This window comes from Aedes aegypti, chromosome 3 (genome assembly GCF_002204515.2).
Source record: "Aedes aegypti strain LVP_AGWG chromosome 3, AaegL5.0 Primary Assembly, whole genome shotgun sequence".
In the NCBI taxonomy this organism is placed as follows: domain Eukaryota; kingdom Metazoa; phylum Arthropoda; class Insecta; order Diptera; family Culicidae; genus Aedes; species Aedes aegypti.
In genome coordinates, this window is record NC_035109.1 from 134,183,412 (window position 1) to 134,211,200 (window position 27,789).

The window sequence follows — 27,789 nt, forward strand, 5'->3', positions numbered from 1 at the left end:
TTAATTACGCCATTCCACAAACTATTAGACTAATGACGAAACGTATTACATTTAACATCTTCAAAGGATGTGAAATGGATACAAAACCAAAAATTTATGGTATTCAGGAACCTTCCTTAGTTCTATCAGATAATAACTGTTGAACTGCTTATCATAAAGTTCGTTAATGACATGGGAAGCATACACTGTTTCCACTGGGATGTAATCCTAAAAATAAAAATAATCGAAGAATATTCAATAATAAATTTATAATTTTCGCCCATATATTAATGTTTAAAACTTGCCACTTCCCCTTTACGCTCTGGAAAAGAAAATAATAATAATTGATTCCCATCAGATGAGTACAAACTTGATACAAATTCAGTAATAAAGGTGTTTCCCGCATACAATATACCGATTGTATTGTATCAATTGGTACAGGTCGAAAATTACCACATGGATGGGTCGAAAAATAAAACAGTGGGTCGAAAAATAGCACAAAAAGATAAAGTAATTTATCTATAAAAATACAAATAATACAATGACATATCATCTGATAGAAGTTATTCATGAACAAATAATATGTTTAGTTATTCGACTGCCAAATTTGAATATTAGTTGATGGTTTTTTGCAAGCTTTTTAGGAATTTTAAACTCGTATGCTGGTTTCATGGGTCGAAATATAGTGCTTTTACCCTACGTAACTCGTTGCAGAACTCGATTTTTACAGCACTCGTCGTAATTACCCTACTCGGCAAGCCTCGTAGGATAAATTTACGACTCGTGCTGTAAAAATCATTATTCTGCAACTTGTTATCAATATCAAAAATTATATCGGAATGTATTCACCATTATTTTACAGTTTCTGAAAAATTGTTATGTAATTATTTACACAGTTACGTAATGAGAAAGCGTTGCGTAATGAATGATCACAGCACTGGTTTCAGATGCGTAATGACTATTCCCACACTGCATACTTCAGTGCAGGAAAGTAAGCCGTTTCCTGACATATTGGCGTGATGAAAAACAGCCTATTACGATGAGAAATTGCAAATAGACCATTGTTCAACCTTGCTTGCTTAAACTTCTAAATATTCGATTTTTCCACAGATGCTTCATATTTCACTGCTGTTGATCGCTATCGGGAAAATGTTCATCAAGCCGTGAATTAATCGTTTCAGCATCGCAATAAACAGGTGATTCCAATGGTCAAGATTAATCAATTCATATTGGCCTTCATAAATATTCGTCCCCGAGTATCATGTTCACGGAGTGCATTTTCAACGGCAGAATTTCTCAACCCAGACTCCCAGAGCATCCATCCGATGGGTTTCACTTTTATCCAGCCATCTGATATTCAACAGACATAATGTCGTCAGTTTGCTGGAACCGAGACAACACCGAAAGACGAAGAACCGCCGCCGCCAGATCAAATCGCATCAACGAACGGGTCCATCTTCGGCAGCGGTGTGTGATGTTTTCATCTTGATAAAGTTTTAACAAGTCGTTAAACTTTACGACCAAGGGATATCGCTGTCCACTATCGGTCACGGGAATCTACACGCATTTCAACTTTCCCATCGTAACGGATAGCCTAGACAACTCCGTCCAGGCACCTGACGTGATGTGTTGGAGATAAAGCCGTCACGGTACCATTTGATAACCTGAACCTGGGCACTGCGCTAGATATCTCACGCCCTAACTCAACGACAATGCATGATTGAAAGCAAACAACACCAAATCTCAGTTCAAACATGTTGAAACAAAGAATGACATCCAGATAACGAGAACACGTGTAATAAAATTAATAAATTAAACCTTAAACAGCGTCGTAAAACGTGTTGATGGCTTCGGGATTTGATCCCCTCGAACAAGTTCGGTCCTCGGAGGTCAAGCGATAAAAAGGCCTTGTACATCGCTTTGGTGATGGCACGACTCGCTACATCCGTCCTTGGGCCATGATGTTCTCTTGCCGGCTGGAAGTGGGTGGGACGAGCCTTACTCCATAAAACAAGTAATTTATGAAGCTAGTACCTCCCGAGTTGAATTTCTTCAGTCTCTCTCTAATATTCACCACATCGACGACGTTCAAATGTCCGGAGGCGATAACCTCGCAGCTTGCAGTAAGACGAGGACTTGCCTCCTCCTGCACCCGCTGCACAATGGTACCAATTCAGAAAAAGATGAGCAGAATATTTGATAGTTTAAGGCGGTATGGCACGTCGATGTCTTCAGAGAATAGAAGAACACAACGTTGCTTCAAATAATTTTGAAGTTAAGTTACAAGGTTAATCTGAGCTTAAAGTCATGTAACAAAATTATATCATTTTTAAATTTAAATTCTTTATTAGTATCATTTTGAACTTTACATTCATTTCTTTTGCCTAGGTGTTCTGTATTAGGCAACACTATCATCCTTATTTGGTAAAACTAAATTAAGCATTTATTAACATATTGTTAACAACATTTTACATTTACCGTAGCAGCTCAGAAATTTTACAGGTTAGTTGATTCCACCTACTTATATGAGATAGAGATAAAAACGCTTTCAATTAGTTTAACCTGATTTGACCTAGATATATAACGCATTGATCGTGACAATAGAAGATTGCAACGATTTTTGTCTAAAATTATTAATTATTTTATTCGACATTTGTTTCAATGTTTCAACATTGGATATCCTATGTGGTAACCGATAAGTAATATACTGCCCATACTCGCAAAACAATTCCATCAAGACAATCATGAAAAACACTACTTGACAAGGTATCAGAGGCGCGGGAAGTGGGTAAGGCATGTAGGACATGTACTACGCACAAACACACATGAGTAGGATAGTCAAAGGGTTTTCCTGCCCACGATTCATCCGTTTGTTATCTAGAAAAAGATTAGGATATTAGAACATCCTCACTGGTTGTAAAGACAAGCAGCTTTACCTATTTTCGCCAGATTTGTTCTATAAAATTTATTTGAAAAGGATATAAATATAAGGGATATTTATATTATATAAAATGATTGATTGTCAAGACAGGACTGGTAGTAGGTAACTTTTTTTTAAGAGATTTGGTCTCTTTTTGAATGCATGTTTCTAAAATGTCTCTTTTTTAATGAAAGCTCTCTGAAGTATCTATTTTAACCGAAATAGCGCTTGCCTTGAATCCTGGTGCAAAATTGTTAAGGCTCCAAAAAACTTTCGGAGACTATAACAGGTTCAACAGGCTCTTCAAGAATTTCGTCACAGATTCTCCGAGAAAGGGCTCCAGGAATTATCATAATTATTCTATTTAGAAAACTTTCAGGGTATCTCACAGGGATCTTTCCAGAAATTATTCTAGAGATTTCCGTACTAATTCTCCAAGAAATTCTTCCAGCTATTTTCTGTGCTTAGAAGAATGCACCTGGAAATCCTTGAACACTCAAAAGTTACTACCTCCAGTAATTATCTGAGATATTTTTTTTAACTACCCTTGAACTTTCTCCAGATATTTTTCTACTAGTTCTTCAACCGGATTCGACGGTTGCTACTCTAGGTGTTCTTCCAAAGATTTCTACAGACTTTTTTCTGAAGACATCCAAAAAGATTTATTTCAAAGTTGCATCAGGAATTCTTCCACGTTTCCTCCCAGGAGTCCAAATTTCTTTGAGGGTTTCTTCGAACATTTTTTTTCTTGGATTTTTTTTTCAGCATTCCATCTATTACTCCTGCAGTTTGAACAGACATTTCTTTGAAAGTTTCTCAACAAATTCCCTGGCAATCTTCGAAAGCTTATTTTGTAAAGAGTTTCATAGAGATTCTGACCAAAATACCGTTTTGTCTCAAATTCCGAACAGACTCATATTCCGAACACTCGGTTTTTGTATGGCGATTTGGTTGAAATGTTTCGCTGAAATATGTCATGAAATAACCAGGAAATGGCAGTCAATTGCAATTCAGTTTTAACGTCTTTCAATCTATTTTATACCTCGGAAGTAGTGATGATTCTCTAGTTCGAAACCTGTAGAACTAGCTCAGATGATTTTATTTGCAAAAATATTCATTTGAATATGATTTATTCGTACTGTTCGGAATTTGAATCAAGGTGTTCGGAATATGAGACAGAATAAACACAGTGTTCGGCATTTGAATCAATATGTTGATCCATACTTTTACGTAAAAACAATACTAAACAAGTTTAAATAAACAATTATATCAGCAAATTCAACAGCTAACAGTTAGGCTATGTGAAGCAATTAAAATTTTCACGAAAACCAGCTGATTTATCCCTCTCAGATGCATTTGAAGTCACTGCTGGCCTTAAGTGTTCGGAATATGAGTCAAAACGGTATTTCAAAACATTTCTTTCGAAAATCCAGTGGATGTTTGTTTATTTTTATTATCCACGAAATCTTCATAAACTTCCTCAAGGGTTTGGGATTTATTTCAGAGACCCTTCTTTATTTAGGGTGACTTAACAACTTTTATTAGAGGTTTCTTTATTATTTTCCTTCAAAATACCTCCCGGATGATTTTCCAGAAAAAAATTCTTGACTTTTCTGTGGAGACATTCCTGGAAGAATTCCTGAATCAAGACTTACTTGAGAAATCTCTAACAATTAAAATCTTAGAAATAATCTCTGGAGCAATTGCTGAAGGTATCTTTAGATTAATTCCTAGTTGAAATCTTATTTAAATTTAAAAGACAATTTTGAAGGAAATCCCTTGAAATTTCTGGAAAAGTTATTTATTGCATTTTAGAAGATGCTTAGACCGAGAATCTTAGAGTATGTCCCAGGGGAATCGATGGATAAATCTTGGAGGAATTAGCACTTTCTTGACAAATTTTCTCATAATTTTTGAAGGATTTTAAATTATATCTGAAATAATCTTATGAGAAGTTCATTTATGTATTTCTCTTTGGAAAAATCCTGGCTGAATTCTGGAGGTATCTTAACCCCTCTACCGGCAGCTTCATTTTTTACCGCAGGAAAAAAAAATCAAATCGCGATAACTTTTTTGTTTCTCGGTATTCTTGCACCATTTTTTCACTAGTTCTCAAAAAACTCTTCTAGTTTGAGGATCCGTGTCGATATTGATCATTGGTCATCTGGATCCAGAGATATTCCGAAATTCCTTGGGGGACCGACGCTTAATCATAACCCACGTATATATCTTAGGCTACAGATTTTTTAACGTGTTCAGATGTTCACTCTTTGGAACAATACATTAATGAGAGTATGTTGTGAATATATGAAGCAATTTGGAGCAGCCGTCTTTGAGTAATGAGCATTCATGTTGCTGGTACCAAGCTGACCAAATAAAGATCTTGAAAACTTCAAAAAACCTCATATCGTAATTTTCAGATATCTCTAAGAATTCTTAACCAATTTGTATGATTTTTTCAGAGTAGCTCCTTATTACATAGCATTGTATAGCCCATATTTTACTTTTTCGATAAGTTGACGTAAAACAAAATGGCCGCCTAAGACATTTTGTATGGAAAATGTCGGTCCCCCAAGGAACATAGGAATATCTTTAAAACCAGATCACCAATCATCAATATCGACACGGATCCTCAAACTAGAAGAGTTTTTTGAGAACTTGTGAAAAAATGGTGCAAAAATACCAAGAAACAAAAAAGTTATCGCGATTTGAATTTTTTTCTTGCGGTAAAAAAAGAAGCTGCCGGTAGAGGGGTTAAACAACATTCTTGGAGAAATTTCCTAGGAAAACCCGTGGATAAATTCACGTGTAAATAATCACTAAATGATATTTGCAAATTTTGCGATCCGGTTTGGTGGCGGCCCGACAATAATTTTCAATTTTCAAACTAGGTTTAAACATTTTCTTAGCTTCACTGTGCACAAAATATTTGCCAACGTTTGTCCTACCCATGGTTTCGACCGTGGACGCGCCTCTGCAAAGTATCATTGGGCATTACTCAACAAAGTATCATTGCAGTATGAGAAAATGTTCAACAACTAAAATATAAACAATAGAGTTATTTTGCGAGTGGTGGAAAGGTTTGGGTGTAGGGGAATTAGGAGCATAATGGGCACGATAAGAAAATGCCTATTTTTAGACCATAAAATGGCAATGTTTCTTTATTTATCTCCGGCTAGTTTTCAAGTTTGATATTAGTATGACGTACTACATTGATTCATTGTTATAAATACCATACCATTTGTCAGAAAAGTGAGAAAGGAAATTGGGTCGAAAACATCGGGGTATCGGGGCAAAATGAACACTTGCGTGAAATTCAATGTTTCCAAAATATTATATGACTGTCAATCGTTCTGATATGTAAAAAAACTCGGTCAAACGTTCTGGTATGTAAAAAAAATCTGGTGGTGTCCATTAACCTAGCGGTGAGCAATATTTGTAATAAGTGTGGTGCCAGTTATGATGACATTGAACACGTAAATTGGAAATGCCCGGATATGGACGCCTCAAGAGCGCAACTTTTGGATGCCCTTGCTGGCCGAGGTAGACAATCCTATGTTTCAGTTAGAGATGTGTTGGGCAACCGTGATTTCATTTTATGGTCGCCGTTTACGATTTCCTTTGCTAGTCTTGTATAAACGTTTAGTTCACTTGTGTTTTTTTCTCCAGTTTTTTTTTGTGTGTTGTCCCCTTTGTGTTGGATTGAGGATCCTGGCCATCCGGCAGACGAATACCGACAAGAAATTGTTACCAACGCTATGACCCGAGTAACCACGATTACCTCCCGGATGAGTTTCAGAGAACCTAAACCTAATCCTTACTATGTCTTTCCTTATAAAATTTTTTTTACCAATAATCACGAGTTGCTACGCGTACCCTGGCACCATCCGGTACTAACTTTGGCACTGAAAAAGTAAATAAATTGTAAATAACACAGCGTAATAAAAATAACATTTTTGCGTGTCTGAAGGATCAAATTATGTGTCTCTAGTGGATTTTATCTCGCTAAATGTAATGCCGTTCTCAGAAATGTTCCCGTACGTCACAAATTTTAGCTACAGGTCTCCAAAGCACTGTTTTCATTGGTGTTTACATAAGATTTAATGTATTATGTATCTAACTTTTTCGTGATTAAATGTATTATATATCAAACTTTTTCGTGGTAAAATCCACAAAGCATGCAAAATAGGACTTAAACTTTCAATTTAGATTTAATTTAGTTGATATTTAACGGTAAAATTTAGTTAAAATCGATTTTTTTTTCAACTTGCTTGCAATATTCATAATTTTTTTCGTTTTTCTTATACTGCAAAAACCAATACTTTTCTGAACTACTGAATAATAACAATTTACCATCGAAAGTATTATGAACTTTGTGAAAAGTATTGTTTAACAAATGAAGTTTGAATTCTGTGGCAAATTAAGCAAATAAATTGCCATTCAAGCTGAAACAAGCTGCATGCAAGTTGGCTGTAATAGTAGGGTGGGGCTTATTTCCAAAAATCTTTCGTAGTCAGGATTTACAAAGTGGAAAATGATCATCGGTCCCAAAATAACATCCTGTGAAAAAATGAGAATTTTTGGTGAAGGTTTAGAGGTGGCGCAAAGGGCGTATGTGCAGTTTTCCCATTTTAGTGAACTCTGAAAAATTTTGGTATGCTTTTCAGCTTGTTTTGGTGATTTTAGGACCCTTAAGGGCAAAAAATCACCTCGAAATTGCGATATCTCTACTCCTTTAGATGATATTTGACGAAATATATTTTATGCATGTGATTTTTGGCCCTTGAATAGGTTACAATGACTGATTACTATGAACCCGAATTAAAATAGCTGGGGAGGATTCCTATGCTTGTAGAATGGAACAAAGAGCAAAGAAGAATGATAGAAAGAACAAAGAACACAGAAGAATGTAAGGTGGGGTGGGTTAAACAAGGGAAGGTGTAACTGACGATATTATATTAGAATCAACTATGGAGCCGTGAAAATATCTCGGTTGGATGTATGAGATGTGATTATGTGCAAGTTTAACACTCATTTAGTATTTTAGAACGTCCGTTTGATATAACTCCAGCAATTGCTTTTATAATCTGAAAGAAATTACTGAGGGGCCCAAATCCATACAGGCTCAAAATCCGTACACTTCATACAAATAGAAGGAGTTTTACATGAAGTGGAAGGGTTTAGATTCATTTCTTAGGTGTTCGGATTTTGATCCCACACGATATATCCTTATTAGGTAAATCCATAAACGATTTTTGCTTTCCAGCAATAACACTTCTTGTTAGAATTTCCACAGGAATTTCTGGATTATGATGCCATTTCAGCAATTAATTGCGTTTGGGGTTCCAATACTTCACTTTCGCCACAACACCTTCAACATAACTTCGGACAAACGAAAATGCAGATGAAGTTCAATACATCGTTCTACATCTGTATTTGAAATCTATGTTTATAAACAACAGCAGAAGCAAAAAAATCGGTAGTCAAAATTCAAATTGGTGCACGAGGTTCTATAGGGTGCAAGAGATAAAGTACTTCAGGTTGAACACCTTTCAAATAAAATCAAAATTAAGTCGTCACAGTTCTGAAACATATTTTTTAGGACAGAGCTACATGAAGGAATTTTCACAGGATGTCCTATGTATATATAAATAATTATATAAATTAGTTATGAATTTAATAGATACTGCGTGAGGCTGAATTTCCAGGATGTAAATGTTGGAACGGTCCCTTTCGATATATCATCATTCAGAAAAAAAAAAAAAAAACAACAAAAGGATTATTGAACTAAAGCAGTAAAGTGACGTGCATTTATCTATATCTACCAGGAGAATAATGATGAAATTTCGCATGAAATAAAGGACATTTTAGCCGTTATTGAAATTTTTCCATAAAGTCCAATAAAGTTGCAATAAGTTCCAATAAAATCGTATACAATGGGTCGAAAACTAGAGATGGTTAAAAAATTGGTGCTCTTCCCCTACTTGAAGAAAAATTGCTCGAAATATTTCTGAAGTAGGTAATATTATATATAAGTCATGGGGTCGGACCTGGTGTAGTGGTTAGAACACACACCTTTCACGCTGTGGATCTGGGATCCCATCTCCGAGAAAAAAAATGAAAAAAAAATGAAGTCAATAAATATAATCATCGTTTTCTAGATTACCACCCTCCCACCTGTTTAACCCACCCCACCTTACATTCTTCTGTGTTCTTTGTTCTTTCTCTCATTCTTCTTTGCTCTTTGTTCCATTCTACTAGCATAGGAATTCTCCCCAGCTATTCATATGCTTATTCGGGTTCATATTAATCAGCCAGCGTAACCTATTCAAGGGCCAAAAATCGCATGCATAAAATATATTTCGTCAAATATCATCTAAAGGAGTGGAGATATCGCCATTTTGAGGTGATTTTTTGCCCTTAAGGGTCCTAAAATCATCAAAACAAGCTGAAAAGCATACCAAAGTTTTTCGGAGTTCACTAAAATGGGAAAACTGCACATACGCCCTTTGCGCCACCTCTAAACCTTCACCAAAAATTCTCATTTTTTCACAGGATGTTATTTTGGGACCGATGATCATTTTCCACTTTGTAAATCCTGACTACGGAAGATTTTTGGAAATAAGCCCCACCCTACTGTAATAGTCAAATTTTGAATTTTCAACGGCGAATATCTCAAAAACTACACGTTTTATGATATTTTTGAAAACGGCAATGGATTCAGCATCCCTTACTTGTTTAAATAGCGGTATTTTGGTACTTGAGACAAAAAAAGTGTTCAACAGTGTAATACAGAAAATGAATTTCGGCTCCGTGAAGCGTTGAACGCGATTGAGCCTCAAATGAAAAAAATAAATAAATAAACTCAAACAAACATTATTATTTAGTTGGGAATTCAGCGGCTTTCTAGGATTTGTGGAACTCCGTACAACTTTATTGAATATCCTAACTTGCTTAAAAATTTCGAGACAAATTTATTGCTTTGAGAGTTTGACAGTCTTTTTCTGAAACGATCCCATTGTGCGCAGCTAGTTATGTGACAGTTTACATTTTCTTCTCATAACGTTCGATGTTCTACGTTCGGCGCTCGGTAATTTATTGTGACCGGACGAAAGATGTTGACGATTGTGGACCAACCGTGAAGCAAGCTCGCGCGAGGAAGAATCGGTCAATACTGCACCCCCAGAGCCATGACTCGTGGCACACACACGATCCGGGTGGCTATTGGCTCATAAAGTCAGAAAAATATTTGTTCATGTTATTTTCGCCTCCGTCTCCGGCCTCCTGCTCTTCCTGCCTTGAGTTCTTGTTGCCGGCTTTCCCTGTGGCGAACCGCGTGTGTATCCTTCCTGGCCACGTCATGTTTCGGCGATCCATTCACTAAATTAAGACATTTCAGTTCGTTCGGTGCCGTTATTTATGGGACCTGTGTGGAGTTTCCTACCAAAGAATGACAATCGAACGGCTTGTTTGGAGCTACGGACAACTCGGAACAACTGAAAATGGTTTTTGTGTTCGATGTGTCGGGGAAATGGAGCAACATACGTTTTTAAGCAGTGTTGCCAACATTTTTAAGTGTTATTTTAAACATTACATTCATTTCTTATAGCTAGGTGCTCTGTGTTAGAAAATACAACCGTCCTAATTTGATAAAACTAAATCAACCATTTATTAACATTTTATTAACAATTTCAACAAAATGCTTTCGATTAACTTATCCTAAATATATAACGCATTCATTGTAGCAAAAGAAGATTGCAACAATTTTTGTCTAAAATTATTAATTATTTTATTTTACATTTGTTCCAATGTTTCAACATTAGGTCTTATATGCAACTCATTGGTACTCTACCAGGGAGGGAGCTTCAGAACCATTTTCAAAATTTTAGTTTAAATCCTCTGCTGAGCTTTCTTTCTGGTATTGCAACAGCTAGTCCGTATTGGTACAGCATACATCATGGCTGCACTGAAAATCTGTTGGAAGATCTAAAGCTTGTTTGATTTTCAGTTAATGTAAATAATGTTCTGGTATTGTTAAAGACTGGATAGAGACATTTTTTAGGTTTGTAAGAGCTCATGGTTTATGTGGGAATAATATAAGTTGAGTTCTAGAGGCATTGCTCTTTCAATGCCGGAATTGGCCTCAGCGTTTTTTTTTCTTTTCAAATTTTAGATAATTTCTAAAAGGGCTTTGAGCTTTGGTTTGGCTTTTAACTCGTAATTGAGTAAAACGTTTTTTTTTAATTTCTTTTTTAAATCCTGCCATATATTTTTTTTTCAGTATCGCAAGTAGTTGAAATAGCCTCCTCCTCACATTTTTAGACGGATCAAGAGTTTAAGATCATCGTCTATAATCACGGATTCGAATGTCACTTCACATTTTGGTGTGGCAATGCCCCTTGCTTCAAAAATTGAATTTCTTAAACTTTCGAGAGCATTGTGAATATCAAGTGTTGTTTGCAAAGAAATGTTAACATTAAGATTACTATCGATCGAAAATTATTGAATGTGGAGCTATCAGGACTGAGAATCGCTTCATGGGATATTATAAATATAACAGTGACATGATTAGAATATAAATCAACTTGAGTAACGCGTTGGCTGCAAAGGTAGAATCGGTTAAGATCAAATCTATCGTAGAAGGGTTTCTAGAAGAGGAAACTAAAGTAGGGCTATCAGGGCACTGAATTGAGAAAATGAGAGAACTCATCAAATAAAATTCTGCCATTGGATTTGCTTTGAGAATTATTCCATGAGCAATGATTGGCATTAAAGATACTAATGACAAAAAAATGACTTATACTGGTTAATTTGAAGCAAACCAACTGGATGCCAAGTGCATTGAAAGGTAAATAGGCATCCAACTAGCTGAAGCTATCAAATTTATAACTTGATGTTTTACACCGGTTGTTATAAATTAGAAGCATTATGTTGTTAACATAACTAAAGTTTTGAACTACAGCATATCAAAACTGTAACGTATTTTGTTATAGATACCGCTTTGGGTAAACATCAATTAGAGTCAAAACTAAATATTCTAGCTCATTTTTGGGTAAGTGTTTTTAGCGTGTTTTAAGAAAATGACAGAAATGAAATAAAAAAGTTTCATGTTGTTTAAAAAACAAAACTGTACCGGGAATCGGACCGAAGCATATTGGTATCTAACTTCTGGAATGGATCTGACGTCTCTACCATTGAGGCTATTGGTACACTTGAAGTGAAGGGTGATACAAGGTCCACTGGTTTTATGTCTTCTCAGTTCATATGAGAAGATTCAAATATAACGTCCATCATTTTCAGTATTTCTGAAACTCGCTGCGGACGCGAAACAGGCTTGGGACAAGCTGAAAAGGCTTTCCAAGATGACGGAGTCTACCGACGGATAAGTTTGCTGTAATAGTTGACTTAGATTCGGTTGGAAGATTTTCAAACAAGCGAAGCATACCTACGTGGATTACGACAAGTCACAAACTGGCGGAGATGAATTTTGCTATTAGCAACGCAGTGGCGTAGCTAGGGTTTCTGGGGCCCGGTGCAGAGTTCCATTTAGGGGCCCTCAAAATAAAGGTGAACGCCGTCTAAATGTAAGGCGCCAATGTGAAATCGATTGCTGAAATAACCGATGACCAAATAGCGTTTGTAGAATTATGACTAAAGTGATGGAATTTATGTTGATAAGATAATAATGTTGTTGCAGTCGTTTAATGGCAAAAAATGACAATTTTTGAGTCAATAGTTCTTCTTTTCTTAATTTTTGTTCAAAAATAAATTAGTTTACAGAAAATTATCTAAAAGACTTCTATTGAATTGTCATAGAAGTGGAAATATTAGCTGGAAAAGTAGCTCTGGAAAGCAATGATTCATACACAGTTTTAATTAGGAATTCTAGGGAAATTTTGACATTTTCTCAATTTTGTGTTTTTGAGTCGGGATTGATTTTGAAGTTCCTGGTGAAAGAAATGCCTTAAAAATCAATAAATTTGCCCAAAGTTTGCTTCAAATAAATTACAAAATGAACTCTTGAGGAGTTCATTTTGTGATTTTCATGAACTTCCAAAGGGGATATCTTAAGAATTCAAGATTTTTTTTAAAGGATAACCATAGAAGTTACCTCAGAGATTCCAACATGAATTCCTTCAAAGAACCTTTCAGTTTTTTTTTCATGAAAATCATCGTTTTCTCAAAACTTCCACCAAGATTCCCGTTTAACTTCTTTAAGATTTCAAAATGTATTTTATTCAAGGATTTTCTAGAATTTTCATCAAAATTATCGTTTAGATTTCAACCAGTGAATTCCTTCACGAATCACTCCAGAGATTGTTCCTAAGATTCCTTCGAGAATTATTATAGAAGTTCTTAGAAACATTTCCCGAAGATGTCTTCAAATAATTTCCACACTATTTTTTCCAGGAATAGAAAGATCAAGGGTTTGTTTTCAGAAATTATTGGTGAAATTTGTCAAAAATCCTGGAGACATTTCAGATTAGATTTGAAAGTTCACTGAATGAACTCCTGGGCTATTGAGGAAGTCTTAAAGGATCCCGTAGATTTTTTTGAATTGCTTAGATGATTGCAATTACTTAAATATTTACTGTAATATTAGCTGGTGTGGAACCTCAGATAAACTTATGAAGAAGCCATGAAGATTTTACTTTTTTTTTTATTAAGGTGAATTTTAGCACATTGACGTATGGCTAGTTCCTCACCTGACTGGGAATGCCAGATGGGCATCCAACGAAAAATGGGTAAAGAAGGATGGTCAGAGGGGCCATCCTTTGAGCCCAACCATGGGGTCTCACCATTGTGGGTTTTTAACGTAGGACGATAAAAACAACTTAAAAAAAGGGGTACGTGCGCCTTTGATGGGCCGACGTCTTCTGCAGCCGAGAAAAAGAGAATGGATCGTTGGCGTGGCTGCGATTGATGACTCTGTTGTTGGATGGGTCTTATCCCCGAAAACGGAATCTTCCGGGGAGCCCACCGGTCGCGGCGGTGTGAAGATTCTTGCAGGTTCATTGGAATGATGGTGTGGTTGCGTTTGGAGTTACGTTGGCTGGATAGGACTTACCCCCGAAGGAGAGGTCTTCAGGGAGACCACCGATCGTCCAATCCTAGGTATTCTCTGACGTGGATTAAGTTGAGATCAGGTTGTAGAGTCGTCACGTGCGGGAGTAGAGTCTGGCTTCCTTAAGGAAGCAAATTAGGGCCGCCAATGATGCGGGGTCATTTGCGAGGGCATCGCGGATGCTTCCGGGAATGTTATTAGTGCTTCTGTGGTGTCCGTACAGAGGGCAGTGGCAGATTACATGTTCCGCTAAGTTGTGTACACTGCATTGTTTACACTCTTGACGGAAGGATCTGCCATCAAAGTTATAGGCAAAACAGGTATGTCCGGTCCTAAAGCGCGAACTTATTTTATGGTCGAGGAGCGAGGAGAGCTCCTCCCAACTAGAGGTATCTCCTTTTACCTTCCGAAGCTGAGCCGAAGTATTTTGGTGCCACTCGTGGGCCCAATAGTCTCTGACGGATTTACCAATCCAGCGTTTTACATCTGGGGGTGGAACGGAAAGGGTAAAACGAGACATTTGGTGTCCCGTAACAGCTAACAAGTCTACAGCCACATTTCCTTGAATACCGCAATGCCCAGGAACCCAGGTAAAGGTGACTGTCTCTGGAGTATGGGCTCGTATACCCTGTATCCTCGGGTGGGACGGCCGTTCTGACTGCAAGGCTGATAGGACGCTTGCGGAATCGGTGATGATGAGGATTGGAGCACTCGCTAGTGAGATGGCAGCATAAAAGATGGCCGCTGAGAAAACCGAATACTGAGTTGGAAGGCTCTGACAGAGTGTCAGATCAGCACCAGAGATGCCGATACCTACTCCACGCTGCGAAAGAGAGCCGTCTGTGTAACGGTGTATGTGTTCCGAGTATTTAGTGCGCAGAAGTTCCAGTACGGACGCTCTAAGCACCGTAGAGTCATCGCCACTACGGAAGGTCTTTTTTTATCTGCTCGTCTATGATTGGAGGGGGAAGCTGCCAACTGCTCGCTCCATGCCAGTGTACTCTAGCCACAGAGGGAAGACTGGAATTGGCAACCTCACGGAGGATACGATCTGCTTGATCAAAGAGAGCGACTTTATCTTTTCCAGCTGTTTTTGAAGCGTAAGTAGCCGCCTTGCGGCAGATGGCTGCGTGCACTCGATGGCAAGATGTGAGGATACCAGCTTCTGCACAGGCTGCGTCGGCGGGGTGCGGACGTACCCGTTGAAAATCGGTGAGAGGATTTCAAGCAGATTTTGTTGGCTCAAACAGGTGATCTCGAGACCGTAAAGTAGCCTGCTATCTACGATAGCTTGTGCTACCCTGAAGCGCGTGGACCAATTGTTCGATCTATTCGGCTTGGATATCGTTTTAATGATGTTCAGACGGGAAGGACAGTTTGTATTAACAGCATTAAAATGCTCCTTAAACTGCAGATTACGGTCAATCAAAATTCCTAAAGTCCTAACTGTTTTCCTGTTTGGAATGGGTTGCCCGTCAATTTTGATTCCTGGACTCACTAGTTTATGTCGCGAGTTACAAACATGGCCGCGGACGCTTTTAGCTGCGGAGAGGGAAAAACCAACAGAAGATGCCCATTTGTGTACTGCCGTTACTGCTGCTTGCGTTTTGACTCTAGTGCGCCTAGGAGTATGACCAATGGCTACTAGCAAGATGTCGTCAGCATATACAAAGATGTAAATGTCTGGCAGCAAGTTTTCAAACACTCCGTCCATCGCTACCAGGAACAGCGTAACCGCGATGACCGAACCTTGTGGGACCCCAGTTTCCTTGGCGAAAGGCGCTTGAGCTGTGGTTCCCTACTGCAACCCGAAAATATCGATTCAGAAGAAAGTTTTTAAGGAAACCGATCAGGTCCCGGAGAAACCCCATTCCGTCAGTTGTTTTAGTACCAAAGGCGTCCATGTTCTATTGAACGCCTTGGAAATGTCCAGTGAAACGAGGTCTGCATGCTGTCCTTTTGCCCACGCATCATAAAGGAGGTCTCCAAGGGAGGCAAAGTAAGAGTCAGTGCCGTATCCCGGCCTGAAGGCATGCTGTCGATGCCCGAGGCGACCATCCGCTTCGAGCTGCTCTTTTAATCGTCGGTTAACCATTCTCTCGACCACCTTCGAGAGGCAACACGTTAGAGATTTGGGACGATGTTTTGATGTGTCCCGAGAGGCCACGTTGGTTTTGGGAATAGGGACGACGAGACTTTCTCTCCATTCGTCCGGGAATGAGCGCTGGTGCCACATACTATTGATTAACTCTAACAGTTTCGCTTTACCTCCGAGAGGAAGGTTTTTTATGAGGGGGTAGCCAATACCGTCGGGGCCAGCGGATTTGCCAGTACTAGACCCGAGGGCAAAGTTGAGCTCTGGAGAAGGAACAATTCAACGGAGAGGTGCCACGGTCCTCTGGAATCACGAAATTGGATAAACTAGATTGGTTGTTAGTGATTCTTTGGCGGAAAACTGGATCGTATGCATCGATGCTGACTAGACTATCAAAGTAATTTCCCAGGGCTTCGGCAACCGCAGAAGGCTCAGTGATCGTTGACCCTTGAATGTCCAGGGAATTTCCTTTTACCACTTAGGGCGTTAATCTTCCCCCATAAATTTGCTGAGGTTTGGGAAGAAATCATGGAATCAAGAAATTCTTCCCATGATAACCGCTTGGTTGTCCTCATGGTGGAACGACATTTTATGTTGACGGCTCGGTAAATTCTGAGTTTATCTTCATTCTCCGGATGGTCATTGGGAAGCTTTTTAAGTGCTCTCAGGGCTTTCTGGCGTGCTTTAACAATGGAGAGGGTGTCATCAGAACACCAGCGAAGAGCTTTCCTTCCTGATCTGCGGCTGCTTTTGGGGATGGCTGAGGCAGCTGCCTTTGTAATAACATTGGAAAAGCTGGTTAAAGAAGCAGGTTCTTCTAATTCGAGAAGATGATTGATGTTTGATTGGTAGGTTTGCCAGTCCGCCCGATCGTAACACCACCTGGGACGTCTGGTGATTGGCGGGGACGTGACGCTGCAGAAATCTGAATCGGATAATGATCACTACCATGCAAGTTGGCGCAAGCTTGCCATAGGAACTTGCATTGGCGTAGCTAGGATTTTTTGCTGGAGGGGGCCTAGGGGGGGGGCCTACGAAATACTTGTTTTACAAATTTCGTAGTTTTATCAGATTTGCATTGATTTTATTAACTTGTTATCTAGCCTCATTTCGCGGCACATCCGTGATATTTGTGAATTTTAATTTTCTCTACGAAAAAGAATGCATTTTTTTTTGTAATTCTGTCAAAAATTGTATCGAAAAAAAACTCACAATATCCTTTGTGATTCTTCCACGAAATTTTTAAGGTATTCAACCATGTGATATGAAGAGATTCCTCTCCTCTCCTCTCCTCTGAGAATTCATACGGGAATTTCTTCATGAATTATTTTCGTACCTTTCAGTGCTTTATCCAAGATCTTCTGTACCAGTTTTCACTGAGTTCGTCCTGGATTTTCCACGCAAAATCATTCCCAGACATTCTGATTTCACCAAAAAATTTCTCGAAGAATCTCTAACGAATTGCTAAAAAAAATCGTTTGAAGGATTCCGCTAGATAATGCATTAGACATTCTTACAATCGTTTATCCTGAAAGATCTTCTACGTAGTTATTATATAATTCCAATTGTTAGTTTTAAGAATCCACCTGTGTTCATTAACAATTTGTTTAGGATTTTCTGGAATTGCTGAGGATATTTTTTTATAGTACAAAAAATTCTAGGAGTCTCACCAAAAATGTCTTCAAGATCACCAAGCAAGGATTCATTCCACGAATTCTTCAGAGAGTTCGCCAATATTTTTTCCAACTTTGCTTGTGAAGTTCATCCCAAAATATATCTACAGGATTGTTTGAAAAAGTCGCAGCAAAAATTATCCAAATTAAAAAAAAATGATTGGCTGTTCCATGTCTTACTGTAAGAATTCCTCGTAAAATTCCACAAGAATTTCATGAGCAATTAAAAATAATTCAATCAAAAAAATGTCATTCATGATTTCTCATTCATGATTATTGTTCAAAGAATATTTCTATAAAGATCCTAGCACAATACATTCAACTGTTCTTTTAAAAACTCTTCCGCGAAAATACTCAAAGATTTCCCGAGTAATTTGTTGAGGGGTTTCTTAGAGAATTATATGATTGTTTACCTCATTTTCTTCCGAAAAATTTACCGGAGATTCATCTAAGTATTTTCCAGAGATTTTTTTCTTTGAACCGCACTAACGTTCCTTTTGGGATTTATTTGAAGAAAATTCACCAGATTTACTAAGATTTTGCAATTCATTCCTGAACTTTCTTTAGGAGTTACATCAGGTATTGTTTAAGGTTTTAAAAATAATCCCACTTTTTTTTTGCGAATGGTAATCTCAAGATTCTTCCATAAATAAAATTCAAAAATTTATCCACTCTACAGTTTTAGGTTCAAAACTACTCCTGGAATATCTCAATATTATTAAGGAGATTGCTTCACCAATTCCTCTACGAATCACCCCATATCAGATTTGAAAAATTGATTGACTCTTTTGAAAATTGTCGGTATTTTTTTTTAATTGCAGCGTAAATATAATTCGAAAAAAAAAACTGTATTCCTGTCGTCAAATTCAAGAAACAAATCGTAGAATTTCTGAAGCTTGTTGATCATGTACCTCACAGAAAGTCTTAGGTGGTAGGATTTACTACAAAAATTCTTGTTCTTTTTTCTGTGTCATTTATAATAGAAAATTATTTTTAACACCAATCATTTGGATGGATGGAATTTTCACAGAAAGTATTTGTAACTAAAATCTTAAATAATATGTATTCCGAAGTTTCATGATACTATGTTGAACATTTTTTCCTACCGTTAGAAATTCCAAATTTGTAGATCATCGATTATTTTGTAGTATTGTAGGCATGATTGTAGGAGTTGAACGTGAAAATATTGCCGGTATTTTTAAGAACGTTACCGAAGATCTATTGTGGTAAAGTTCGTGATCAAGATTTTAATGAATTTGAATCATATGGGAAACTTTTGCATTACTCTGAAAATTTGTTAAGGAATTCCTGATAGACTTTTAAGAATCTGGAACCATACGTATAAGAATTCTGCAATTTTTCAAAATTCTTTCAATTTACCTTTATTTAGAATCGTGGAAATGTTGGAGTATGAAAAGATTTTTGTACGAAGTTCCTCAAAACGTCATGCGAAAGAAGGAGAAGCAACAAAATGTTAAAGCTGGTAGAAACATAGATGGGCAACGGTACAAAAAAAGATAATTTATAATATTTTCTCTAGCGATAAATTACAAGATAGTTAAAACCTCCCTAATGAAATAACAAATAAAACAGATCTCTCAAGAAGGTCCATCAGAATCTTCTTTAGAAATTATGCTTCAAATCAATCTTTCCTTGACTTCTATTTTTCTAACATTCAGCTAGAATACCTCTAAAATTTCGCCCTCATATCACACAAATGTTCAAACCAAGAGTTTGGATTCTGCCAATAGCTGGTATAACTGTTTCTACAGAAGTGTTTAAGGAAGATCAATATAAATTGCTTTATGAATACCTCAATAAATCGTTCCCCCTTCTCAATTATTAAGCTATACCCAGACAACCATAAATCGCATGAAAGTTCACGTTATAACTCGTTTATTCATACTAATTACATCAAACTCGCAAAACACCGTGTATAAACTCGTCAGATTGATGCGTTTCCTCGCATAAAACATTTTTTTCTGAGTTCATTTGTACATTTTGCTTCATCTCGGACACTCGTACAAAGTAAGTCCAAGAATCAATCCGTAGCAGCTGTCAAATCAACATCTATTATCATAAGTTAAGTCGCATAAGATCACAGGTTAGTTCGGTAGAATATTTATACACTCGCAATGTATGTTATTATTCATCGCATAATATAAGCACGCATATCGCATATGAAACTTTGCACATACAAAGCCTCCAAGTGATTTCGTTATACGTACATTTTGGTTTTCTGGGTATGTTTCTCTACAGATTCCTTTACCGCTATGCCAATTTCTTTTTGTCCCGTGAGTTTCAACAAATTTCCTCTGAAGATTCGAAGGCAAAAGATATTTCAAAAACAATATTCTTTTCAATTCTTGAATAATCCGGGGATTTGAAGAAAAATTTCTAAAAAAAAACAAAACATAGAAGAGTTTTTGATACAATTTGTGAAGTGTTTTGGAGATATTTATTAAGGTCTTTTGTTAAACTTTGCGGAAAAAAATAAGTAACATTTTTGGAAAAAACTACTTTAATAAATTCACACAAGAATTTCCAATAGAACTTTAGCAAAATATCCCAAATCTCAGTATTAGATTTGCCAGAATCAATTATTTTTTGGAGGAATTGCGTGTGAAAACTGAACTTTTGATGCATGTTAGTTACATTTTTTAGGTAAATCCGAGAACATCTTCCGGAATCAATTTGCTAATAAAAAGTAGACATAGAAGGAATTTATGTCCACCAGGAGGAATTTGATGCGAAAGTATGAGCAAGTCCCACAATATTATTTCCTTATTTCCTAATTTCCAAGAGATTTGCAAAACTTCTGAAGCTACCTTTCAATATTCCTTGAGGAATTTGATTATACTAGAATTTTAAAATACTAGAATATGGAAACGTTTTTTGAAAAATCTGCCACAAATCTGTTGGAAGTTACTCAAATAATTTATGAAATAATAAGTTTCATTGTAAAAATAAAGCCTAAGCAACAAATTTATTCATACAAAAATACTTCATAAAATGAATCAAAATTAAAGCGTGAATTTATTGCTGAAATAAAGCACTACGGTCTATTTTGATACATTTTTTCACACCAGGTTAAATTTCTGACATTCATCTGACATTAAATTTCTGACACTTGGCCATGCCAAAGGTGAATGTTAAGCCTGATTTTTCGACAAAAATTTCCACTATGTATTATCTAAGAAATTCCTTTTGTAATTTTGTCTGTTTTTTTTCAATTATATTTTTTTTATGTTATACGAGTTTAAGTTAATGTATGGATTTCACAAGTGAATTCTCATAAGGGAAATCATCATCACCGGACACTTCGAGCAAGGTTTCCTTCAAAAACATGATAAATCAGAATGCTGTGAATATGCTGTTTTATGCTGAAACAGCATTATTTGAATTATTAAAAAAAAAAAAAGAATTTTGGGAATCAAACTTCCTGGATATTGGCACTTATTTGTACACGGTATTTTTTGTAACGGAGATGTCGAAAAGTTGCGCTAATTGCACACAACAAGAAGCCATTTCTAACAGTAACCAACGGACGGTTTAGCTTTCGGTTGTAGCGCGATTCACCGAAGACAGAACCACCACGCTGATGCTGTGTAAGAGAAGCGAGGAGTACAACATACAATAACGTAACTTCTGAAGAGATTTTTGTCAATAACATGAGTCATTTACATTGATTCAGAAGATTTTGCTTCATGTTAATTTTTTTTTATTATCATAAAAAATTCTGGGGGGGGCCTGGATGATTCTGGAGGGGGCCAGGCCCCCCTGGCCCCCCCTGTTCCTACGCCAATGGGAACTTGTAAGCTATGGAGCGACTTGCCATTGATAAATCTATGGACGAAGCGACACGGCCGTTGTAGAAGGTGGGTGAACCGTCATTTAAGGATACTATGTCCGAATCTTCTAGGGCGCTGTTCCACGTGGATCTGTCCTATCGCTACCCCAGATTTGATGGTGCGCATTGAAATCTCCAAGGAGCAGTCGGGGCTCTGGAGTAGTCCTGATAATGTTGAGGATTTTCTCTTTGATTCCAGAGAGGGAGCCGCAAGGAAGATAGCAGTTAATGACCGTTAGCCTAAAGTTCCAACTAATCGAACAGCTACAATGGGTAAGTCACTGAAAATTTTACTTGCAAAATATACGAGAAATTGTTTGGGAGAACTACAAGAATCATTTCGCATAAAATGTTGGATACATTTTGAAGGAGCTTTATGAAGAATCCATAGTAAATTTGAAGAAGAATTCCAGGAAGATTATTAAATATATTTCCTCGGATAACCCCTGGGGTAATTTCTGGAGCAATTCCTAGGAATCGATATAGAAGATCCTGAACGGCAAACTCGACAATCTGGGGTACCTCGTAGATCTTCTGGGACAATCTGGGAATTCTCGTAGATCTTCTTGGAAAAATCCTCAAATGAATTTCTTCAAGAAAGGACAATGATTTTTTTTTATTTCTTGTTTGAAACTTTGGAAGATCTCATATAGTTACAACTGGGGCAATCAAAACAGTTAAGAAAGGCATTGTACTGCCCATAAAGGCATAACCGTCCCATATGAAAATAGTAGGCATTGAGAAAGTTGCGCTCGAAGTTTGAGTTTTGTATTCTCATACAAATATTCATAATTTTCTAGTACATTTCTGCATGCCATATTTATTTAGCACCACCGTAACTCATTTTGCTTCTAGGCATCAGCAAAAAATATAATCTTGAACACAACTCACGTTTTGCAATTGTTATTCGGGTTGAAAGTTCATATAGAGACTGTTATGCCTTTATTTTTCAATATGGGACTGCACCAGCTTCATATTTTTCCGCAACTTTTCCGAACAAAGTGTGTTAGTTCCTATATGCATAGTAAAGTACATATAAAAACATGAATGTTGCGACGAAAAAAGGTGTTGGTTCGGAAATCCATATGGGACAGTTATGCTTTTAAGGGCTTTCATGATATTGTACTACAGAGAATGTAATAAACTAGGGGCCTTCCTTAGTCGCATGGTTAGAGTCCGCGACTACAAAGCAAAGCCATGCTGAAGGTGTCAGGATTCGATTCCCGGTCAGACCAGGATCTTTTCGTAATAGAAATTTCCTTGACTCCCTGAGAGTATAATCGTACCTGCCACACGATATACGAATACGGAAATGGCAAAGAAAGCTCTCAGTTTAATAACTGTGGAAGTGTTTGTTGAACTCTAATCTGAGAAGCAGGCTCTGACCAGTGCACAGTGATTTTTTTAGCCGATTTTGCGATCGAAATAGAATAGCGTCAAAACCGTTGGTTTTAGTGAAAAAGTTGGTTCAGAGAAGTTTCTTGATTTGTAAAAGCGCTTCTTTCGATACTAGCGGCCAGGTGATTAAATCACCTAAAAGTGAGATAAAAAAATATTTTTTCTACCTGTTTGAGATGGACGGTCGGTGTCTTCAGCAAAGTTGTAGTACATGTTAATTCAAGACACTTTGTCAAAGACACCAAATTTCTATCTCTTATACATTACAAGATATGTTATTTTATCTGAAAATGACCCTTAAAAATCAAAATTTTAGAATAACTTTTTTCTACAATTTTTGACATTTTTTGTGTCTTCTACAAAATTGTTCAACTACCAAAATTACATGTTTTTGCTGAACATTGCAACTTTCTATCTCTTATGGTAAAATAGTTATTTTCAAATAATTGATTTTTAAGGAGCTTTTTTGGACTAATAGCATTAGTTTGGACGCAGATTTACGCACATAGCGATTTGCGATTCTGAAAAAACTAGTTTTTCACTTTCAAATGACACTAAGAGCTTTTGGCCAGAAGCGGTCTATTGATTTTCATGTTTAAACTAGTTAAACAATGAAAATGCATTTTATTGCGGTTTTACGACTTTTCTCTAGTTTTCATTACGTTATTTCATATAAAACATGTTGGATTTGATACGTTATGACCATTTATATAATTTTTGATATACTCCCTCACCCACAGACTTCATTTAGCATGGAAATGCTTTTATTTTTTATTTTTGTATAACTCATAACGTTTGACCCAAATTTTGACTCTCCATAGAGCGTTACGTAATTTGTAAACGGTGCCATTTGTTTGTCAAGCAACTTTCATTTGTGGCGCTACCATGTAATGTCCTTGTTCCTTTCAAAATCTCGCGATACGTGACAAAGCTAATAAAAATCCTTTTCGTGTTATACAAATTCTTCTATGATGTAGGAACAAAATTTAAACAAATCTATCGAGAATAATATGTGTGCTGACACTTCTAAAGTGAATATAAATTTCAGTTATACTTATACAGACAAAGTATTTGTTGATTTGATTTAAAACTGTAACAGTGAGCGCCGATTGGACATGAGTCAGAACTTCAACTTCAGTACATACTATTGAATTCTATCATAACTGTAAGAAACTCTGTGAATTCAGTGAGAACTGTTGAAAAATGTCTGGTTTAACAAATACAGGTATAAATTTGGTTATAAATTACTTTTACCATTCCTTATTATCATGATTTATAATTTGCATTTGTTTGTTCAATTTGTTTACCGGCAAAACAGACCGATGCTCCAAGTAGGAGCTATGTTGCGTATCGCGAAATTTTGAAATAAGCATGGATGTTACGTTGTAGAGTAACAAATAATAGTTGCGTGACAAACAAATTGCACCATTCACAAACTACGTAACGCTCTATGGAGAGTCAAAAGTTGGGTCAAACGTTATGATTTAAAAAAAAGAAAAACATTTCCATATTAGAATGAAGTTTGTGGGCGAGGGAGTATATAAAAAATACATAAAAATGGTCGTAACGTATCAAAGCAACATGTTTTATATGAAATAACGTAATGAAAACGAGAGAAAAGTCGTAAAACCGCAATAAAATGCATTTTCATTGTTTAACTAGTTTAAACATAAAAATCAATAGGCCGCTTCTGGCCAAAAGTTCTTAGTGTCATTTGAAAGTGAAAAACTAGTTCTTTCAGAATCGCAAATCGCTATGTGCGTAAATCTGCGTCCAAACTAATGCTATTAGTCAAAAAAGCCCCTTAAAAATCGATTATTAGAAAATAACTATTTTAGCATAAGAGATAGAAAGTTGCAATGTTCAGCAAAAACATGTAATTTTGGTAGTTGAACAATTTTGTAGAAGACACAAAAAATGTCAAAAATTGTAGAAAAAAGTTATTCTAAAATTTTGATTTTTAAGGTTTATTTTAAGATAAAATAACATATCTTGTAATGTATAAGAGATAGAAATTTCGTGTCCTCGACAAAAAGTCTTGAATTAACATGTGCTACAACTTTGCTGAAGAAACCGACCGTCCATCTCAAACAGGTAAAAAAAATATTTTTTTATCTAACTTTTAGGTGATTTAATCACCTGGCCGCTAGTATCAAAAGAAGCGCTTTTACAAATCAAGAAACTTCTCTGAACAAACTTTTTCACTAAAACCAACGGTTTAAACGCTATTCTATTTCGATCGCAAAATCGGCTAAAAAAATCACTGTGCAGTGAGAACGTAATGCCAAGAAAAAGAATGTAGTAGATTCAAAATTACTTCATTGTATTCATACCAGTGCTGTTAAATGTCAAAATTTTAGAAAAATTGACCATCGAGATAGGGAGAGATCGAGACAAAGAACAAATTTTTGATGAATACTAGATTGAATAACACTCCGTTGCCAAGAAAGTAATACACAAACAGACGTCATTTTGCACTCCTAATTTGTTTTGAATCCCAAAACTTTGGTCTAGTAACCTTCGATATTGGTCACATATTGAAACACATTGAGATATGGAGGTATCGAGATAAGGAGGATATCGAGATATGGAGAGTAAAAATGTATGCAGACTGAAGGGACTTATGAAATCATCGACATAGGGAGAGATATCGAGATGTAAAACATCGAGTTGTGGAGAGTCGGCCTAAAATGTTCAAAATATGATTCATAGACTACGCTACCTTGACATGAACTCAACTGTCTTCAGCATGATCTCATGACTTCGCGTTTTCCTACAGCGTTAAAGAACCCAGTGTGATAAATCACGAATATAAATATTAATTAAATTACAAAGATTGCACTTTTTTACATCGATTTTTCACAGCAATTCTGGCGGATAACTTCCTCGATGATTACGCTAAATAGAACGATATTCAATCAAGAGTTTTGGTTTAAATACTATATTGAACGAGATCTGCTTAAATAAAAACCCTTCCCAGTGCAATCAAAACCAACTGACACCGAAACCATGCTGCACATGCACAAAGGTCATTTTGGTCCCGACTGCCTCACACCGAACCAAATGGCACGTCTCTTGAAGCCCCATAGATGGACAGCAATTCCCAGCCACTGCCTGCAGGCCACCATCAGCTGGCCGCGCTTCTGCATGACTGGTTGGCCACTCGTGTAAGATGATTTCAATTAGGTTTCCCATTTTGGCATTATGGTTTGTTGTTATGCTCGTTGTTGGTTTTATAGATCGACTTCCACGACGGCGCCGATCGCCAGTTGGCCGCCATCCAAGGCCAGTCCCGATTCTGGCGGCTGGGAATTTCAACCAACAACAACAGCAGCTTCTACGGATTGCCAGAGCGATCTCACCAGTGCACGGTGGCTTAGACTGCCAATTTAATGCCAAATGGACCAGCGGTGGGCAACACCCTGTCAAAATGCCTTGAAACTTTGTGGGTGTTACAACTTCATGATTTTTAATGACTTTGCGTATTTTTTTTTATCTATAGTTATATTTCAAAATGGCCAAAGTATTATATTTAAAGTATTTCTGTCTCAACGCTTTAAAGACGGTAGTGACGTCCATCTTCCGGATACAATTCCGGATCCTCCTGGTCAACTGCTCCTTATCCTCTTTTCATTCCAAAGTGTCATTGATTAAGAGCTTGAAAATGGCGTTCTAAACCACTGTGCAGTGCGTCATTCGTTACCGAACGTCCAAATTGACTGTGACGGATTTCGGCGAAAATCTCTCTGAACTGGCTTTGGGCTTCTCCGAGGATCCAAATATGGCACACAATGTGCGCGCCTCACGTAATCGATACCCGGTCGGAATGTTTCCTCGGTTTATGGAACCGCAGCGATGATTGCCAATTGAAAAATTCATCGATCACGACCGGGCTCGTTTCGCGCGTCAACCGAACAACAGATATTTATTGACTTTCAAAGAGCGGAAAAAGACGCAAAGCGCGCATGTAACCCTCTTAGTCCGTCAGTCATAGTCATAGTTAGTCAGGGTCGTACCGTTTGAGGGCAAGCTAACGCCGAGCAGAATATTTCGGCAGTTGTTGCAATTAACCAGACAAAGCGCAGCGTGAGAATTGATTTTTAAGAAATGCGTTCGAAATGCTACAACTAATTAGATGGTTCGATCGGGGTGGTCGTGAGGAATCGTCTGAACGTGCAAAATTCGGACTCAAAGAGGTCAGTTGTCCTTCAGCAAGGAATTCTAGCTTAATTGCAATCGGAACGATGGCAATGGAGCCTCATGGTTTTTCAAGATGTGGATAGAATCATTTAGCTACTCAGAAGATCTAAACAAAATATCTCCAGCATTGTAGGCATAATTGTTTGAAATTCAAAAAAATAAATGAATAATCTGAATTTGATCTATAACACAGCGTAACAAAAATTACATTTTTGCGTGTCTCAAGAATCAAATTATGTTGATTTGGGGTTGCTGAATCTGATGCCGTTCTCAGAAATGTTCCAGCACGTCACAATTTTTAGCCACAGGTTGACAAAGTTAAAGAAAATACTGGTTTCATTGATGTTTATATGAAATTTTAGGTATGATTTAACAACCTTTTTGTAATCTAATCCACCAAGCATGCAAAATAGGATTTTAACTTTAATTTCGGACATAATTTGGGTGAAATTGCATGATAAAAAAATTTAGATTATTTTTGTTCTTGAGACAAAACCGTGTTCCGCAGGAGTATACCCCATTAGGCATAAGGACGTTTGGCATAAGTATGTTAGGCATAATGGACGTTAGGCATAAAGACATTAGGCATAATGGATTTTAGGCATAAAA